Source organism: Melopsittacus undulatus, chromosome 4 (genome assembly GCF_012275295.1).
Source record: "Melopsittacus undulatus isolate bMelUnd1 chromosome 4, bMelUnd1.mat.Z, whole genome shotgun sequence".
Taxonomy (NCBI): domain Eukaryota; kingdom Metazoa; phylum Chordata; class Aves; order Psittaciformes; family Psittaculidae; genus Melopsittacus; species Melopsittacus undulatus.
Genome location: NC_047530.1, coordinates 37,671,656 through 37,690,088, shown reverse-complemented (window position 1 = coordinate 37,690,088; position 18,433 = coordinate 37,671,656). Strand labels below are relative to the sequence as shown.

Here is an 18,433-nt window from a genome sequence, read left to right as displayed (position 1 = left end):
GGGGACCTATTAATTGGTACAGCTTGACAGAAGTAATTTTTTTAAACTAAATAAGAGATGGCTTATAGTCCAGGAGACTGTGTTTGGTATGTTTTCAGTCCTAATTTTCATTCAGTAAATGGTTTGTGTTTGGGGGTGGGGGGAGGAGGACTGGTTTTGTTTTCTCTTGGTGAGGGGGGAGGAATTTTTTGCTTGTTTCTTGTGGTTTTGGTTTGGTTTGGTTGGTTCATTATTTTTTGGTGTTTGTTTTGTTTTGGTTTGGTTGGTTCATTATTTTTTGGTGTTTGTTTTGGTTTTTTAATTGGGAACAGTCAGTTCTATACAGAGTTTTAAACATTAATATTGTAAATTTTGTTGTTAAGGAAAAACAGTGGTTTCATGGCTGGCAAAGTACCATCTGTAATACACTGATCTTGAAGCAGTAACATAACTGGCAAGCAAACCTGGTTTTACAGCTTTGAATAGTTTGATCACATCCTGCTGTGCAGGAACATGCTTATGACTGTTCATGTAAAAAGTTGGCATGCACCCAGCTGCTCATCTGAAGCAAGTTTTAAGTACCTTTCTCCATTTTGAGGCACTGTTTGGCAGCAGGCAGTGCTTTATCATCATTGAAAACCCATCATTATCAGTTTCGACTAATGACTAATAACTGGTAAATGTCTGTGCTTACAACAAGTCAGCTTCTGGCTAACTTTTTTTTTTTATGTTTTGCTCCAGCAGTTTTCCTCCTTTTACACCAAATAAGGTGTAAAGCTCTGTGTTATCGGTGATTCACAGAGCATTAAGGCATTCTCAGCACACATGAGTGAACAGGTCTTACTGAACTAATAAACCCAAGAGCTGTATGAAGTGTAAAAACAACAAAAGCACATGTAAATAGAAAAGTGTTACTTACAGCTGGTGAGCCCTGAACTGAGGAATACTCAGGTGATGGGTTACAGTGTCTTATGACTCTCTTATCTTAGGATAGATGTGATCCCTTCACAACCCAAGCCATAGTTTGGGATTTTATTTCTCATAATTCAAATTAGCAGTTCAGCTTTAAACTGTGTTTTGCTCCTCCTTGACCTTCCTGCTTAAGGTTACCAGTCGAGCTCTTGGTTGGCTGGAGCACATTTGATAGTATTCTATGTGCTCTGCCAGCATGCTTCCCCTAGTACCTTTTCCATTTTGCCACTGATACTTGGGAACGGAGAAGAAAAGATAGGACATTCTATTCACAGTTGTTTGTGAATCACACAGCTTCTGTAGGGTACTGATTATTTTGGTCATGGGATTATTTGAAGAGGGAAGTGCAGGTAAAGGAGATGTTTATTATAATCTGAGGATCCAAGGACCATGCTGGTTCACTCTTATGGCTGGTTTCATTTGGGCAGGCAAGAGCAAGGTCCTGATACCGTCATTTGCAGTGGTTTTGTCTGGGAGGTAGCAGATGAATGGGTATGGGGAAATTACTTGCCAGCAGGATTGTTAGAGAGAGGGATGAGCTTTCTGCAAGATGCCCCTTTTGCCCAGCAAATTTAGTGGAAATCTTGAGAGAAAGCAATAGGAATAAGGAATAAAATATAGAGTAGATTAAAAGTATAAATAAATTGTGATTTAAAATTTAAAGTTGCACTAAAACTGCAGGGAGAAAAGAAACATGAGTCAAAAATGTGGCTGTTGGTTTTATTGGTATTCACATCTATGACCTCAGGTAAACCTCATAGGCATCTCTTCTTTGGAGGTAATGCTGAGTGAAAGGTATCCTGGGGAAAGATCACAAAAAAACAAGTTATACAAGCAGTTGCGATTAGCAGTATTGGTTTTCCATTTGATTTTGTTGCACTGGAATGGTGCTTTATAATACCACATTTCATTTCCTGTGTACCTAAATAAAGGTAATCCTTTGAGAGTTTTAATAAATCAGTGGTTTAGGAAGGCCATGTTGTACTGGACATAATTAAATCCATGTTTTCTTCACTGCTTCTCAGAATAACCCAAGTGAATCTCACTGTTTACAGAATTTTCAAAGCTCCAGGCCCAGTGACTGCTGTAGTTGGGAGGCATGGAATAAACTATTGGGAATGATGCCGAAGAGCATCGAGAATCTTTTGCATCTCATAGAAGGGCAGGTTCTTCCCTACTTGCCTCCTTACTTCTTTTAAAAGCAAACCCAGCTTGAAAAATTATAATTCTTTAGTGTCTGGGATGATTAGGTATGCTCTGACTACCTTGGATATATTGGAGTATGAATATTTTCTAAGGGAATAGTTAAATATTTGGCTACTTTCAGATGTGTGAAGTAATTTTTTCTTCTGAAGTAGAAACTTTAGTCCACTGGACACTAAAATAGAGAGGAAACTGGCCAAACAAAATCATCTTGATGTCTGGTGTTGGGTTTTCTGGTTTGTGTAGATGTTCCCTAAAAGAATAACACCTATTTAACCATATGGTGCCATGTTTTCTTTGATCACTGTATGTAACTGAGTTCTCAAGACATTAAGAAAGCTGAGGACAGGTGAGATGTTCAAACAGGCTGATAGGAGAAGATCTGGGGACATTACACATATGTATCTGTAGTGTCAGATCATCTTTTGCATTGATGTAGCAGAGGTGATGAATTCTTTGTGGCAGGTATCTGACATTAGGGGATGAAACTCCCTTTGATTTCATTTGAGTCAGAATTTCATTAGCAAAACTAAGAAATTTGCAACTTATTCCTCAATTTGACTTCAGGTTTTGGATGCATGAGGTCTTGTAGTTTTTGAGTTAATGCTTCTTACAGCTGGGAGTGCAGGTCAGCTGGTAGGTCATTAGTGGGAGGGAGAAACGGATCTGAAGGGAATTACCCCAAGGAGCTCTTATACTGAACTTTTGTACTTAGTCCATGGATGCTAAGTATGAGTAAATATGTAAATGTTATTGCAGTGTTTCCTTGAAGAGAGGGATTACAGTTGGTCTTTTTGAACTTCTGAAGCAAATTTTTAATTGCTATCACATTTCTTCATTTTACTGTTATAACATTTTGGCTGAATGATGCCCAGAGATGCATCATTGTTTGCATTGTTAAATCACCTGTTCCTCTGCAAACAGTGTGTTGTGCAGAATTCAGGAAATACATGTCTGCATAGTATTTGAGGGCATAATCAAGCTTTGTGTCTTTAATTGTAAACTTTAATGAATTTCCAGTCAAAAGTGCATCTTCAGTACGTAGAAACTCCTCACCTCTTTAAAAATGATAGTAAATTTGCATGCAAGCTCATTTGATTAATTGCTATTTGACTCATCTATAATGGTGCTAAGCTCTAGGTTCACACAGCTTAGACTTCCAAACCAATTTCTAGAATTAATTTAAATATTTAATGTCAAAACCCTAGGATGAAAGAGGGAAAAATGCTTTGTATGCTTATTGATCGCCTGTTTCAGCAGCAACAACCATAGAGGAAATTTCTAATGTGACACAAGGAGAATTTAAATAGTATTCTCTCTGAAGAAGAAACTGGATCACTGTGCATGAAACAGTTCTATAGGTACCAGAACTATAGTAGAGGTACCTGAAGTAAGTTTTCTGTGGTACTTAACACGTCACAGTTTCAAGTTAGGTGCTGAGTGTTAAACTGGATTTCAGTTTGTTTACCTGTTTGACAAAATGTTTCTGAATTTCTTTAGTTTGACAAAAAAAAAGACTTTCTAAGAAATCTTTTTTTGCAAACATTCTCTGTTATTTTGCATAGCTGGATGAGTTGGCACAAAAATTCTTTAGATAGGTGACAGGATTTTTGTGTTTCATATTTAATGTGGTGTCTGACGATGTTAATATGTCTAACTTAAGTGTTCACTCCCCTCCTTGCTTTTACCTACTTACTACTTCTTGAATGTTCAGAGTTGCAACTTTGTGGTCGATGATGTCTGTATTAGCAAGTAGTGTAAACAAATAGGAATTGCTCTGAAGTATGAAACAGTTCTTAGCATCTGACACCCAAACTAAGATGTTTCAGAGGTGGGTGAGTGTTGCATTTTGTTGGATTTTGTTTGTTTCTTACATTGGAATATGGTAGTCAAGTCCTGCAAACTGAATACTCATTTGTGTCAATATGCACTAGGTGCATTCCTGGAGTGCATCTCTGAGTTTGCTTTCATCAAAAAGGAATCCAATTCATGTTCTCAGCACTCCAAAGTGCAACAAAGCATAAGAAGTAGAGACAGGTGAGATAAATTACAAACTGCTCCCCAAACCCCCAGTGCAAAGTAGTGTGCAAACTGTTTCTTCAGTGAAAATTTCTGAATCACTGAGAATTTTAGGTAAAAGTTCAAAGTTTCATTATGTGCAAGTATAGAAATGAAAAATATCAATTTAATTCAATAATAATTTTTAAGTTAGTTATAGCTCTGCAAGTGTATTAGATGAAATTAACGATAAAAGTGAGATGGTGGCTCAAAGAAGTAGAATCAGATATATTAGGAAAAAAAAAAGAAACAGCTATGGGGAAGTGCAAGCTATCAGTGTTCTTGGAGAAAGCATTCCAGTACATTTCTATTCAACCTTTTTTACTTTGAAAATTATTGAACTACTTTATATGCAGACTTTTCAGGTGAAGATTTTGGACCTGTCCACAAGACGTAGATAAACTTACTTCCTTCCTTCAAGGAAAAAAAGGTTTCAATCTATTAGCATAGATAACAAAAAATGATACGCAGTATGTAAAGTTTAGATTTAATTGGGCAGTGGAGATATCTTAAAAGAATAGTAGCCAAACTATATTGCTGATGGTGCCACTACCATAACATTAGTAGTTGACTAAGGATATTGTGGGACATGGAGCTAAAATGAATTAATAGAACTGCTTTCTGTCAACTTTCCCCATGCTCCTTTCCCCCATCCCCCAGTCTCCCTAAAGTGAAATATTGACCACTCTTCTAGCACTGCAGTACCCTTCACAGTCATCCTTATGATTCAATATGTGTGTTAAGTGGTAAAGAGAGGTGCAAGTAAAGAAATTTAGGTCTGGCAGTAACAGGATATAAGGGAAAAGTATTGTAGTGATGATAAGCTGATTATTTATATTCAGCAGAGCAGTAGATGACTGTAACTGAAGTGTAGGACTTATAAAAATATTTTTATTACTTCAGTTTCTTTCTAGCTTTGAATGGTTTTCAAATGAACAGGTAACAGTTACAACAGCAGCAATTTTCTCTTTTGCTTTGGTCTGGACATTGTGAATTATCTTTTTTTTCACCTATGAAGCCATTAATCAATATCAAGTCATCAAGCTTGATGAAGCTATTTTCATATAGTCATGTAGTCTGAAGTGCTGCTCTGGCAAAAAAAAAAATGGAATAAGAAAATCTATCAATATTCTATTTATGAAAGATTTCACAGTAGCGTTAACTTATCTATGTCTCACTCACCAAGTATGCCTACATTTGTTTGTTGTATGGCTTTACTGTTCCATGCTTTAGATGGTGAGTATCTAGGATTTACCCTCTTTTCTATGTTCTGTTTATTCACTGCTAATTATTTTTCAAGCTGAGTTGCTTGAGAACAAAAAAAAAATTAGCTTCCATTACCCTCTATTCCAAATGAAGGGCAGGCTTTTCTATTGAGTGTGGTCTGCATATGATAGTAAGGTGCACTTGTCAGGAAACTTGTTAATGCTTTCTGGTGTTCATGTTTTGTTGTCAGCCTTTTCAGTAGTGTTTTTAATCTGTTGTTGAGTATGTTTTGAGTATACACAAAATCAGCACAAAATATCATATTCTGAGTTATAGTTTACTATTATATTGAAAATACTTTATAAAATTACACCATTCAAATATGTGGAAATACTTAAAGACCCATAAGTAGCTGTGATGGTGTAAAAGGTATCATACTTTTAGCTGTAACAAAAAAAAATAACTAACTGTGGATGAAGAACAGTTTTAAATCATTAAAGTATGCCAACTTGTTGCAGTTCTGGAGTTATCAGAAATACAGAACAAGTGACTAACTATAGGATATTTCATTGGTGTAATGTACTGATGCTTTTGATGTATACTTTTTATTGTTGATAACACAGAAGTGATAACTATCTTTTGTGAGTATGGGGATTTTTAACATTACCTCTAGTTAATAAGTTAGTAGCTATAAACATGTAAATCTAGGTATATTAGTCATAGTTCTGCTGCAGTTACTGGTCATCTTTCAGTTATGCTAAGTTTCTTATTTCTTAACTAGCTGTAACATGTTTCCCTGCTACCTGCAGAAGTATTACCAACATTTAGATAATGTTGTAAAAAGAGAGTAAAGCTTTCTGTATCAGAATTACTATGAACACTTTGCTTCTTGTTGTCCCGTGAGATGACTTGTTACCAATAGGTAAGATTTCCTTTCAAGTCATGTTAGTAATCATGTTGTAATTATTATGAGGAATTTCATACCTCAGCGAAATTGTTTTACAGATCACAACAATTTTAGGAAATAATAGATTTAGCTTGGGTTTGACTGAAAGGGCTCTGCTGGGTTGTGTTCAGGACAGGAATGAACACTAGCTGTCTCTATGAGTTTACTTCCGTCTTCTGTATCTTTGAGACGGAGTATTCTTTCTCAGTTTGCAAGCATTTTTTCAGTCTCATTACTTGGGCTTCTGTTCACAATCAAAATGTTAGGTCTTTAAAGAAATCTCAGCCTGCAAAACTAGTCTTGAAAATCTTACTGTGAATGAAATGAAATGAAAGCATCCAGTGCCAGCCTCCCAGAAGAAACAGCAAAATCCTTATTAATCCCTTGTGCTGAACAGTCATATCAGCATGCTTTCTACTGTAGGGCTAGCCAGCAGCTGTGTGTCTCATTACATGTTCTCTTTATGTCGTGTGTGTTGTCTACTATGGTATCCAAACACTTCTCAGCAGTAGTCATGCATTTTACCCATTTTGTTTATTTTGGCAGGAAGGCCCATCACTCTGCTTTTAGAAGTTGTCCTAACATTCTTCTATCTTTGTGTTTTTCTTAATTTTTTTCTGCTTAGGGTGTCCTACCCTTTACAAATGAGGGATGGAATTGCCAGCAAGCTTTGAGTTGGATGAAGGCAATGTTGGTAATATGTTCCAATATGCTTTTTGGTAGCATATCGGAAAGCTTTTATGTGGTTGTTAAAGCTGTATGGTCAGTCCTCTTGAAAAGTGTGCATATATTTTGGTAGCTAGTCACATTGATCCTTGTACAACTCTTCAGTGAAGCTAAAACTAAGTTTTGTTACAGAGGTAAAATCTTTAGATTCAATCACTACTTAATATTTGAAAAGTCTTATTCATATACTAAAATCATACAGACTTTTGTCAGTATTACTGAAGCCAAGCAGCACATAATTTCTAAATGTGTGCATTTGCTTTAGTCTTTTGCAGAGCTTTTGTTTACTTTCTTAAACATTTTTTATGGGTTGTTTTTATCTTCTGTGTATGATTCATTTTAAGCATGTGCAAAGCTGATTAATATCTTGAATTTTAAAAAAATTTCTTAAGCACTTTTCAGTGCTTAAGCACTGTGCACTTTTCACTGTTTCTTTACAGTGCTTAAGAGCAAATTCAAAAAGGAGTTTGAAATATAAATTTATAATTCAGAATATAAAATCTGTTACCTAGATGTCTGTATTGGTGACAACAAAATTGATTCTACAGTAACATTTGAAGTTTTATAATTACTTAGTCCATTTTTACACTTATTCACAGACTGTTAAAACACTGATGTTAATACTGCTTTCAAACAGTTGTATTGAAGTTTCCTGGGAAAGTATGTTGCTCCCATAGAGAAAGAACAAATACTACTGATTAAAGTCACTTTTTCAAAAGTGTTTCTCATCTTGACATACCTGCAGAGTTCTCACCTACCCTGTTAACTGTTTTGGGGGGAGAAGGGGGAGGGTGTTTGATTTTTTTGTTTGTTTGTTTTATCTTGTTTTGATCTGCAGTTTAAAGTAGATTTTATCACACGTTAAAGAAGTCTGGGAGAGCACATTCCACAACAAGAAATTGAAGAACTGCCTCTTAAGCAAATGATGGCTCAATTGAGAGTACACTATTTATCAGAGCAAACAGATAGCAGGTACTACTAGGAACACTTACAATCCCATGATTACAGTATCTGAAAAAAGTTTAAAACTGTGGCATCTATACAGTGATCCATGATACTGTTTTCTTGAATAATGTGATGATATTTAAAAATGGACCAGAAGTATTCCTGTCTTTTTGTGCAGTAAATGCCGACTTAACGTTTAGGCAATACACTTGTTTGTATATGGATTTTAAGAAAATCCATTGAAGATTATTTGAAAACCAGCTCATTAGAACAGCTCAGACTATTTACCAGATTTTGTTTTCTTGTCAACTGATATTGGCTGCATTCAATTAAACAAGGTTACACTTCCTAAAAACATTCCTCTGTTAGCAGCTGAGTGCCTTGCATGTCTGAGAATCAATTCCTAATTTCTAGATCTAGTTGGAAGATCATGATGTGAATGTTTCTCTAAAATTTCTCCTTTTCATGCACCTTTCACAACTTCACTACCTCCATTCTACTGTATATATTTTTTGAGTACCAACACTTTGGATTATTAACAAGGGGTGGGGGAAAGGCTTTAAACAAAAGCAATTGTCAGCTATCTGTCATGGCGTGTTATGTCAGATGTTTGACAAGCTGCCTCTTGGCCACCGACCATCTAGTTCTAATGGAATTGATTCCTTTTCTGAGAAGCCAGCAAAACATGACCATGGGAAGCAATAGCTCTGTATCATGGTCAAATCAGTAAAACAAAGGTATGGAGTGTAGTAATCCCAGTTCTGACATGATCTTGTCACTTGATTAAGCTTCTTAAACTTTCTGTGCTAATTTCCCGTCCGATAAAATAAGACATTCTTATTTACTAACTTCATTTAAGTGTTGGAAAAAGTGATTAGGCAATGTTTATCAAGAGTTATAACATCCCTGAACCCAAGTAAAAAGAGTTATTGAGAAGAATCACATAATAAAGAGAATATTCATCAAGATGAGATGAATCAAAAATGTAGACAAAAATGAGACAGTGCAGTGGGATGGACCTCAAAGGTTAAGATGAGGATTGAGATAGTATGTATACATTCTGACATGCAAAAGAAAGGAGGACAGATGCTGTATCTGAAGGCGAGAGACTAAAGAAACTGGAGAGAGAAGACTTGTGTTTACTCCTTTCAGGAATGAAGGAGGAGAAATAAAAATAAAATTGCTAATAAAAGATAAAGTTTGTGACTTTCTGAAATTTGTGTTTGTTCCTTTTATTAGGAATACATAGTCTTTCACAGTCCTTTCACAGTCTTCCTCATTAGAGATATTCAAAAATCATCTAAACATGGTTCTAGGCACCTGGATTTTTGTAAACCTCCTTGAGCAGGAGGACAGGGAAAGACAACCTCCAGAGATCCCTTCCAGTCTTAAATATTCTGTGATTATGTATTCATGTTAGAATGTGAATCGGACCTACAAATCTTTAGGAAGAAATGTGAATGGTTTTTGAGCCCATGTGATGAAGAGTTGGCTGGCTGCTGAGGAATCTGTCCCTACCTTACTGAAGACAAAAACTCAGTGGTATATTAGGTTATCTGGACTTACTAAGTATTGAGACTGAAGTAGTCCATTTCAAAATATTACAGCTTGGTGTGCCAACAAATCACACAGTAGTTAGAGCTGGAGTTTAGAATGACCAAGTCTGCCTTGCAATATAGTGTGTAAAAGACTATGTGGGAGTTGCATTGATTTGAAAAATGGATACTAAGCCCATAAGTAAAAGAAGATCAGAATAATATTTTAATATTCAGATGCCCTGACTGGCTTCTTTCAGACCTTTTTTGCAGTACTTACTGCTCAAACAGGATGGGAATTGTTTCAGGCAGTCAGTAGGGCATTTCATTTCTGGTTCCCTTGTAAGTAGTATACTAAAACATGCCCTGCTTAAATGGCAGATTTATTCTAAGACAGCTTTGTTGTTGTGTAATTGTATTCTTTAAATGTTTTTAAAATTATTGAGGTTACTTACTCTGAATTTTTTTTTCCTATGCAGAAGTTTCTACCCTGAAATCATCTCTTGAATCTGTATGGTGGTATTGTTGCCATGCACTAAAAGTAAAACTGATCCTATTTGAAAGTATTATTGTACTTAGAGACCTTTAGAATTTAGCTAATAAAGATATACTTTTTTTTCTTTTGCTTTTAAAAGAGAGTCTTGACTTTTGAATGATCATTTCCTCTTATGATAAAATTTTAATTAGTATTCTCCATTTGCTGAATTATTTGAGAGTAATTTCCATTGCTTTTGAATATGGCACACTGACATGCAAACTATATGAAGTTCATTGTAGTGTGCCAATTTCTAGTGTTTCAACAAGTCTGCAAGGAGGGGGGTTTGTGAGCAGGCATACTAACCTTGCATACTACTCATCAGCTTACATGCTTAGTTTATACATTATTTATTAGACTTATAGGCATGAAATTAAAAAATTGAATTAATAATGTGACTTGCATGTAAAACAGAAGTCACTTACATTTGACAGGCTATTAGGAAAAAAGCCACCAAAACTCTTAGGTTAGTTGAATGCATTTTTGCTTAATTTCAGACCTAGTACAGCCTCATGAATAAATGTTTGACTCTAGGTTACTGAGTTTGTATTCTGATTAGAAATTACTGTAAAGAATAGATCAGGGGTGAGGTAAGATTTATAACTTATATGCAATGTATGCAGGAAACTGAAGGCAACCCGGTTTTGTGGCTTTAGCAGCTCCTGCTGTTAAGTTTCCCCTGCAGATCATGAGTCTGTCAGCAGCAGCAGCACGTTGTTAGCAGACCTCTGGTAGCCTAGTGGCACAGCCAATAAAGGAACCCTTCCAAATGACCTGTGAATCACATACAGCTCAAGAGTCATAGAATCAGTCATAGAATACTTAGGATTGGAAAGGACCTCAAGATCACTAGTTCCAACCCCCCTGCCATGGGCAGGGACACCCCACACTAAACCATATCAACCCAAGGCTTCATCCAACCTGGTCTTGAACACTGCCAGGGATGGAGCATTCACAACCTCCCTGGGCAACCCATTCCAGTACCTCACCACCTTAACAGTAGAGAATTTCTTCCTTATATCCTATCTAAACCTCCTCTGTTTTAAGTTTTAACCCGTTACCCCTTGTCCTATCACTACAGTCCCTATTGAGTCCCTCCCCAGCATCCCTGTAGGCCCCCTTCAGATACTGGAAGGCTAGTATGAGGTCTCCACGCAGCCTTCTCTTCTCCAGGCTGAACAGCCCCAGGAACATCATGTTTTCCTTTCTCTTTTTCTCCTTGCGCATTTTTTATAATGAGTGTCATTGATTAGGAAAGTCTGTGTTCACCTGAGTTCTTTGAGAAGTAGACCAAGTTTGTCTTGATCTTTGAAATGTCATCACTGAAAGGGAGTGTAAGAATATATAGAGAATGGAGTTGTGAGAGTGTGTCAAAGGGCTACTCACTGCTGTTGAATAGCTGCATGGATGGTTAACATGAAGAGTGCAAATAGTTAAACTTTAAATCTAATTTTTCTGAATGTTTTTCTGTGCACTTGCATTCCTTTAACTGTTCAAATGAAAATAAATGACAGCTTGTTTTTCTGCATTTGGAAGTGTTCAGAAGTAGAAAGGGAAAGGAATGGTAGGAGGAAACTGAGTCATGTATACAGCATATTATCTGCCTTAATACTGCAGGTTGTAACTGGCTCATAGTGGCAAGGAAGAAAAAAATGTTTCATTTTTATTTTGAAGCATTTCATTTTGTGGCTTCAGATGGACTAAGATGCCATTGCACTGCTGCTGTGAGAAAAAAGGTGTTTACATTTAAGTGCTTCTCTTACTAATAGAATATAACATTTTAAAGATACATATGTTTCTGAGGCCTGAGCTCTACAAAAGCACTTCTCTTTCTTAAAATCCCAGTAGTTCTAAGCTGCTGGGCATTGTATAAATAATCATTTAAACACATTTGTTGATGATTTGCCAGAACTTTAAAGAGAAGTATTTTCTTTCAGAGGTTAGAAAATTTATAATTTAATGGAAAAATCTTTCTAGTTATTATTATGTAGAAGCTCATTTATTTCATTATTTCTTTTTAAATCATTATTTTAGAAGAAAAAGGATAAAATGTATTTGTATAAATATAAGTGCTTCCAAACATCTGCAGTTCAAAGTACATAATTCACAGTGACACCAAAGGTTGATTTGTGTTTTGACTGGATGACTTTGGTATTATTTCTGTCTGCAAAGGAAAGAGTTGTGCAGCATCCAAGTGGCCCAAGATGTTTGCCTCTCCAGAAATCGTGATGAATTTGGGACAAGGGGCAGATTGTTTAAAAAAAAAATATATATATATATATATATTGAGGGGAGGAGGAGAGACGGGCTGTTGAACTGAACACTTGCATTCCATTTCAGCTGGGAGCTACTCTGAGGTTCAGATCATTATAAATTAAGTAAGAAAAAGCAAACAAAATAATAAACTAAGAAAAGAATCAGCTACATTGTTTTTGTTTGCTTCACATGATTATTATATTTATATTTTTAGGTCATCACCTGTAGAAACATAACCTGTGAAAAAGTATCCATGTTTCTTTGCCCTTTTCATGTTTGGTGTCTAGAATAATAATTTGTACTTCCATTGTTCATTGTAGCTGAATATATGTTAACTAATTACAGAAAGTCTCTGCAATTTATAACTTCTGAAAGTATTCTGCTGTGCAGTAGTAGGATCATGGTATCCAATAAGGTCATCTTTTAGTGGTATTGTGCATTATCTGTTAAGATATGGTGTGTCATTTACTTCACTGATGAGCATTTTGTTTAAAATGCGTAAAGGCAAAAATACATTTTGGAAAACAGGGCATCTGCCATTCAGATCAACTCCTACTCTGCCAGAATTTGTATGACATAAACCATTTTCCCATGTTATTCAGTAGGAGCCAGGTTATCTTTATTTTTCACTACTTCAGTAGTTGAGATACCAGTTTTGTAAAAATTTATGATTTGAGGTTACTCAAAGAATAACTATGAAAGGTATTGGCAAAAGCAGTTTTAATATTAATTTATAAAAGTGTGACTTAACAGAATTTGGTGGCAAGCTTCACTCTATTATTTATTACATGGATGAAGCATACAAAGGAATGTCAAGATAAAGATTGAAGACACATAGGGAAAGGGGGACCGTCCTGTTGAGTCACAAGGTTCAGAATAAAACCCCTTGATTTCTCAACTCCTGGTGGAGCTTATGTGTGGTTAGGTCCCAGTCTCTGTCAGCTCTTAGTCTCAGACTTGGTCAATGGATTAGAGCTAAATGATTACAAGTGTACCAGTTCAGCACGAGACCAGCAAGGTCTTCATGCATAGAAGTCCACAGAATGTGATAGAGTACTCACTGTCTGAAGCGAAGTTTCTGATAAAGAATCAAGTGATTAGTCACTGTTTGACCCATGGTAAGTGACTAAGCACTCACTTTATGCTTTTGTCTGACTTGAGGAAAAATACCTTAAATTTAATCACAGAATGAAGCTATCTGTGGGAGGCTTTGACTATGAACAAGATCTGTTATTAAACTACAGAGACTGACTGGGTGAGATCACATTAGACCAAAGATCCACCTGCCTCACCACCCTGACCTCACTCAGCCAACAGTCTAGGTTCCAGGAAGTGTATGAGAACAGGGCAAGTATGTTGCAGCACTTCCATCTGCATACTGTCCCCTTTTTCAGCAGTATCATCTTCTGCATTTATGTCAGTACTGGTTCTTAAGATTATAAGCATTGAAGATTTGGACAGTGACTTCAGATGAACATTTTCATAAAGTATGTACTATTTGGATGAGACAATCAGATGTAATTCAGAATTCAGGAAAGAATTTTGTTCTGAATTTTGCCTCATTTTAGTCCTAGTACATTTATTTCATTAGACTTTGACCCTAATACCTCTATTAACAGAGACAAGTCAATTCCTTTTTTTTTCTTAGCATATAAATTTCATGATGCATTGACCCCTCCCATGCCTTCTCTCCCCCCTGCCCCCAGTATATTGCTACAAGTTCAGGAGGGGTTAGTTTGTATTCCTGTTAATGAAAGATGATAAAAAACATAGTCCTCTGTATAGTAAATCTGTATAGTAAATTTAAAAGCAAATATAGATGTATCAGTATTAAATAGTCACCAAGACTGCTTTTGTAATAAGGTTTACTTTTTTTCTTGTATTCAGCTTTAGCTGTCGCTTCCTTAGGCAAGGAGCATCGCAGTACCCTTTCTTTGAGTCAAATATGCACTGAAATGCAAAATGCACTTGACATTACTATCTTTTCAATGAGATGAGAGCAAGGGATTCCTGTGTAGCAAAATATTTATGTCTCTTTGAAAGCATGTGAACATTCTGATTGACGTAAGTAGCACAGAGTTACATATACTTCTGCATGAGGGCTCTGGGAATGGGTGTTGTCTTCATATAAACAACCTGCACAGGGACCAGATGGGTGTTGCTCTTCTCAGTGTTAATGCTTTGCTGTATTCTGTCTTTGTCTCTACTAATGTTATTTCTCCAATGGCTTTTACTCTTGCGTAATGTCTGTACCTTTTACCTTCAGAACACCTCACTGAAGAATCATATTAAGTAACAGTCAAAAAATAGCTATCAGTCTGTGTAGACATGGCAAGCACTGTAATGCCATGTTCGTGTGTTATAAGTACAAGATGAAGAAGATAATGCTGAAAAGCTGGCAGCATGTTAAAGATAATTTGTTTATACAAGCACTAAAGTTATGTTTGATATGTTAATGCAACCTCATTTTCTAGTAAAGGCCAAACACTATTAAGTGGTTATCTGCATTGATTTTTCTATCTTCTGAAATACTGAATTTGTTGTAAATCATCTTTACTCTTTTTGAGTACTTGGAACTAGGACCATCTTTTAACAGTCTCTTTCTGGGTGAGCCTTTGAGGCCTTTGACTTTGCTCATGTTGTTCTCCTGATCCACTTCTTGACCTCCCTGTCCATATCCCCTTTAGGAGGTTTTTGCAATTTTTTGAGATTTCCCTCAACAGTCTCACCTGGATAGTTACTGAAAGGGGTCAGCAGCCACTGCAGGTTGAACCAGTGCCTCTCACAAACATCCTCATTCTGCTGAATCATGTTAGCTGTTGCTTGTTAGTAGCATAATGGTCTAAATTAGAAGATGGGAGAGAACAAGTGTACTTGCTGTCCATCCTTTCTTTCCTGTTTGATTCTCTTAGCCTTTTGGTATGTGGCCTGCTTTGCTTTTCATTTTGTGTCTTAGCTGTTAGTGATATGTCCTGTGCTGCGTACAAGGGTATTTGTTTTGAAAGGCTGAGTGCATTTAGAAAAGCGTAGCCATGTGGTTATGGTTAAAGAGAAGATTTGAGTGCCCATTGCTGAGAATGGATAATGTTGAGGTGAAAACTGTACAGCTGGGTACTGACAGTTGCTCAAGGAACAGTTGGTGTAGTCTTAAAGTGGTTCACCTTAGTGATTTGAGGGTTTGAAAAAAGAAGAAACCTTTTTCTGATTGGGTTTGGGGTTTTTTTGTATCTTCTGTATTGCCTCTTCTGGCTGCAGAACTCTGACTGCACAAAGTAGATCATGTGATGAAACTAATTCTTGGTGGATTGTTTGTGTCATTGTAAAATGACGTTACTATTTGTGAGGCTTTAATATCTTTTACTCAGCAAAGTCTTTAACATTCTGATCAAGGCATATTCTCTGACATCCATCTATGTTGCTCTTATACTCCTTGATGTATACAAAATATCTGAGGTAAAGAAGCAGTTTTCTCAATTAACAGCCTCTGTTAACTAAGTAACCTCTTTCAGAACGTTTTAAATTCACAGGAACTTCCATTTAAGTGGGCAGTTACACCTCAGATCAGATGTGTAGACAACTTATGTTGTACAAAATATTTTGTGTCTGAATTTAAGAGGACTCAAAAGGTTTCCCAAGTATGAGTTCCCATAAGTTTGGAATAACAGGATTTAGACATTCTTATTTAGAATATTTAAAATTAAACACTTCCTTTAGCTTTTAGCTTTCTTAAAAGGATACAGCCAACATTTCCTTTCTGCCAGTATTGAATTGGACGATGTCTTCACTGTGCTCCAAAAAGCATTTTTATATATGTTTTTAGAAGGAAATCCAGTTTCTTACTTGCAGCTGTTGGCATTTTAGAGTTCTGGAGTGAACCAATAAAAACACATGTTCTTTTAAAGAACATCTATTTTTACTGGACCTTTCTAACAACCAATGACACAGAATTCAAAAAATGTTGGCTCAAATGCATAGAAGGGATGCATTGTTTTAGATTCTATTTTTAAAACTTTTCTTTAGAGCATTATGCAGAAATTTCCTATGCTCTTTTTCTTGTGAAAAAGAGTTCATGCTTTTAGAATGGTATTTAAATGTTTTAAAAGTAGTTCAGGTATCAAAGTGTTGTAGAGTATAAAATTTCCTAAACAGCTAGGAATAAATATATTCTGATTGATAATTCAGAACATCTTCTGTTAATACTTTATTTCCAACATGTTAAGACACTTATGTGTAGAGGTCAAATTAGATCGCCATTTTTGTCAGTGAACTGTCAAAATGGATTCAAGTTGTATGCTGACTGAATAATCCTAGTTGTTGATTTGGGTTGGATTGGTTTTGGTTGGATCAGGTTTTGGGGTTTTTTTTTTTCAAATATCAACATTCTTGTGGAAGTGAAATTAAAGACTACTTACAAAATGGTATAAAAGTAATCATGTCAAGGTTGACTTGATAGGAAGGTCCATCCCTTTTATGTTACTTGTGCTGCATCTTTATCACACATGCTCTATATATGCTGCATGATACTGAGTCCCACTGCTAGTCCTGTAGCTAGGTTTTGTTCTTAGCATATTTTCACTTCCTTTCTGGGACCAAGAGAATAGCATGCATATAAATTAATATTTTAAAGGTAGATTGAGGTTTTTGCCTATTTAGTAATATTTACTGTAAGAAACCTGTGTTGCTATCAATTTGGGAATTCCAAAGCACTCTTTTGAAGAGTGTTGGCAAAGCAGAAAAGTGGGAGGCCTGCTGATCTTACATAGTGTAATCTGTAAAGTATCGAAATAATGCCTGAAGTAACAATTCAGGTTTTTTAATGGTGTTTAGATCATGTATGTTACAGAAAAAACAAGCTGTTAGAGAAAAAAAATGCATAATCTGGGTTTAGTCCTTCAACAGTTTTATTAGAACCTTCATGTCTGCAGGCATAATTTTCATACTGGACATGGAAAAAAAATTACAGCTGTCATTCTGTGATTTGTTATTTTTTGGTGTGTGTGAGTTAAACATAGACATTACATGTGTCAAGTCTTTAAAGATATATGCAATCAAATGTATCTTAACATTTTTTCTGTGTTTCACTATTTTAATGGAAAGTGTGTTTTTCTCTTTTTCTTACAATAAAAATGAAACTCTGCATCAAGAAACTTTATAACAGACTCTGAGAGAATGTGTTAGGCCGGAGAGATTTGCTGCCTTTAATATAAGTAATCCTATTAGAAATGAGCCCAGACTTCTAACAGAAGTAATGAAATACAACAATAGATATGTGAATTGAGTTTTTTTAACAGTTCTGTTGAACACCTACACTTATGTAAAACTTATTCAAATATAGGATTGAATCATTCTGGTTTATATACCTGCTATATGCTATATATGCTATATATGTGATATGCAGTACATGGCTACGGGTTTATTTTGTATCTAAGAAGTATATGAATTGGTATGTCTTTAAAGTTTCTGTCTTGAGTTCCTTTAGTACTCCATATTTTACTTTGACCTCAGTTATAATTTTTGCAGTCCCACAGCTTTCTATTTCACAGTTTCCCTTTTTTTTGTTTGTTTGTTTTTTGGTTTTGCTTGACATGAGCCATGCTTTGTTATCCCATGTACTGAGTTGCTCCATAGTAGGTTGTGTACACATGTATGGGAAGCTCAGTTCTGTGTTGTCTGTTCACCAAAATAGCACAAGAGAGTGATGATTTCACAGCAATGCTTTTGAGACAGCAATGCTCACATGGGCATTGTATAATGATTCTTATCCCTTTTTTGTTAGTGTTTTCAGAAAGTATTTATTAAAATCCTTTTTATGAATTTATTTACTTTTATTCTAACAGTCTATCAGCTTTGGGTTTTGGTGGTGATATCTGAACTACTTGCTTGTATTATACCATTGTAAAGAGTGTTCCTGCTAATATTCCAGTTCTCCCTGGTTCTAACAGTTGTTCCTTTGCACCTTCCTAGTACTTTGTTTGGTTTGTTTGGGGGGGGGGGAGGGGGAGTTTCCCAGCTTTTTTTTCTTCTTTTTTTTTTGGGAATAGTGGGGTTTTAATAAGATAAAGATCTGTCTGC

At 35.8% G+C, this 18,433-nt stretch overlaps 1 protein-coding gene across 1 annotated transcript in view; it reads left to right on the top strand.

Moving 5' to 3' along the window:
- MIPOL1 (mirror-image polydactyly 1) overlaps positions 1 to 18,433 on the top strand; it is a 158,611-nt gene that overhangs the window by 48,631 nt on the left and 91,547 nt on the right. The gene's annotated exons all lie outside the window — the stretch shown is intronic.